Source organism: Tenrec ecaudatus, chromosome 2 (genome assembly GCF_050624435.1).
Source record: "Tenrec ecaudatus isolate mTenEca1 chromosome 2, mTenEca1.hap1, whole genome shotgun sequence".
NCBI classification, from domain to species: domain Eukaryota; kingdom Metazoa; phylum Chordata; class Mammalia; order Afrosoricida; family Tenrecidae; genus Tenrec; species Tenrec ecaudatus.
Window position 1 is genome coordinate 143,802,431 of NC_134531.1, and position 2,857 is coordinate 143,805,287.

The following is a 2,857-nucleotide window of genomic DNA, read 5'->3' on the forward strand; positions in this document are numbered from 1 at the left end:
TTCAAGGATTCCACGGGGAGGTGTGGTGGACGACCCCTGGTCGACCCCATTGGCTGAATTGAATTCACCTGGCCTAGGTGGGCCAATCCAGGTGGCCTAGGTGGGCCAATCCAGGTTCAGCGCCCACCCATGCCTACCGGCGGGAACCTGAACCTCTGAGCATGTGCAGTGCACCACTCCTTTGTTTCCGTGGCTTGGCTCTCTGGGCATGCGTTAATGGACATTCCCCAGTCCTGCGCTAGCCTGCCTACTAGTGCCATTAAGCCAGTTTCAACCTAGAGCAGCAGTTCTCAACCTATGGGTCAAACCACCCTTTCACAGGGGTCGCCCGATTCATAACAGTAGGGAAATTACAGTTAGGAAGGAGCAACGAAAATAATTTTATGGGTTTTTTTGGCGGGGGTCACCACAACATGAGGACCTGTAATAAAGGGTCGCGGCATTAGGAAGGTTGAGAACCACTGACCTATAGCAACCTTATGCATCACAGAAGAAAATACCAGGCAGTCCTGGGCTGTCCTCATAGTTGTTCCTGTTCTGAAGCAATCGTTGCAGCCACTGCGTCAACCCATCTCTTGGAGGGTCTTTATATTGAGGTGTAATCCCTACAAAGTCCATTGTTTTCTTTATAGTGTGAAGTAATTCCTCCTGAAGGCTATATTCTATGAACTTCGTCAGTAAGTGCTTCAAATCCTCTTCATTATCGGCAAGCAAGATTGTGCCACCTGAATATAGCAGATTATTAGTGAGTCTTAGTGTTCCCACAGACAGCTCCAATTCAACTCACCTCAAATTGAACTAGCCCTCTTCCTTCTGCACATTGTTTCTCCTGTTCTCTATTCTGCTTACATATGTTAGGGCTAAATTCCAACCTCAGTCCTTGGCTCCGCACGAGAAAGATTTCACGCCGAAGCCGGGCTCGTGATCCAAGTGAATTTAATGAGAGTCAAAAGAAGCTTCAGGTTTTACGCGACACCCATAGGATTCCTTTGACCATGCGGCCTGGCAGGCACTGCTCGGGGTCACGCAAAGATCTCTCTCCCAAGTTTCCTCCCACGAAGACGACCAGACAAGACCCTTTCCATTCGGTCCCTGCCTTTTCAAGGGTTCCTGGGGGAGGTGTGGTGAATGACCCCAGGTCGATCCCATTGGCTGAATTGCAATCACTTGGCCCAGGTGGGCTGCTCCAGGTGTAATGCCCATCGCCCACCGGCAGGAAAATCCAGCTTTGTCCTATGCTGGCTCTCCTGGGCATGCGTAAATGGACTTCCCAATTCCCTAGGCTAAGCTGCCTAACATATACATGTCTATATTTAAGTTTTCAAAATTGAAGTTAATGAATATCTTTGGCCTACCCTTAGGATTATTTAAAACCCATTTGTCCTTTTCTTAAGGAACCCTCCTTAGAGGCTCTGTGTGACAACTGTTGGCTGTTACAATCCAGTGAGACAGACTAGCACGAGCCACTGGAGTGGCATCTCATTGACTGCTGAATGACCTGCCTCCTTCCCTCTCCCATCTCGGAAAGTCCCACTTTTTTTTTGCATGTCGCTAACCTGGTGACTTGCCTGTGCCACGAGACGCACAGCCAGTGAATAAGGTCAGCACTTACTCTCCGAGGTTTCTGGCACACCAAGGCAATAACCAGTGCCCAAGCGTGACTCTAGCCTCGACTAGTGATTGATTTTAAAATGTACTCTTCAAACAAACAAACAAAATGTACTCTTATGTTCTCAAGATCAGATCATTGTAATTAATAAGAATGTTCCTTTTGATGTTATAACCAGGATGTTACTATTTTTATGTTATTAACCAGGATGTTATAGTCAATGCCATACCCTGTAACACTCACTAACTAAAGAATAAAAACATGACTTTTGCTTTCTGCTTCTGTCCATGCTTGTCCTCGACAAATGATAAATGAGGTTCTGCCTTTAAAGATGAATTACAATGTCCACTCAGAGCTGCAATCAAAGAATCACTTTTAGATTTTAGCAGTCTGGTGATAACTGAGTAAAGACTCTTCTCAATTATCAAGACATTATAGTGGCTGCCATTTATTTGAACCCGCAACATCAGCAGACACTGTACGAGAAAGATGAGGCTGTCTGCTTACATAAAGATTTTATATTAGAGCTTAAATTCTGAGCACCCCAGTTTAAACCTATGAAACACACTCAGGATATCTTAAGCTGAAAAAACTCAAGAAAAATGTCAAGCCTTGAGTTGCAACATTGAAGATTTTATGGGCGAAATATTGAACAGTACAGGAAGTATCAAAAGAATTTAGATGGACAGAATATACAGATTCTTTGTACCAAACAGAGTTGATCACACTCCAGCATTTCAGGAGGTAGCATGTGAGCGAGAACTACTGGTGCTGGAGGAAGAACGCTGAGCTGCACTGAAAGCGTTAACCAGCCAGAAGGCTCCAGCAATTGTGGGGATACCCACTGAAGTGTTTCAACAAGCTGGGGAGGCACTGGAAGCTCTTACTCATCTATGCCAGGACATTCTGAAGTCTGTGGGGGAGCTTAGATGCTCACAGGCATCCTCCCTGAGGGCCATCAGCTGCCAGACTGCAGTAGGCCCCACTCCCTGCTGTTAAGGACAATGGACGCCTGCAGTCATCTATTTGGTTCCTGTAGGTGGTTTACACCCTACTGATAGTGGTTCCTATGGAGATCTAGGGAATAGGTCAAAGTTAAGCTGCCATCCTAAACCTAGGATCCGCCATCTTGTCACATGTATATCCCCAATCCCTCCTTTTCCTATTGCGTGTATGTCCCTAGACCACCCCCTCTCATTACTGTATTACCTATAGCACCCCTTCCTGTGACGTATGTCCTCACCTGTA

The 2,857-nt window shown here is 46.1% G+C and overlaps 1 non-coding gene across 1 annotated transcript; it reads right to left on the reverse strand.

Annotated features, from left to right (window-relative positions):
- Positions 1-1,543: 1,543 nt before the first annotated feature.
- LOC142442120 (small nucleolar RNA SNORA3/SNORA45 family) lies at positions 1,544-1,674 on the reverse strand. Its single transcript, XR_012783366.1, has one exon. It is a non-coding gene; the product is annotated as a small nucleolar RNA SNORA3/SNORA45 family (small nucleolar RNA).
- Between the last annotated feature and the right edge of the window lie 1,183 nt (positions 1,675-2,857).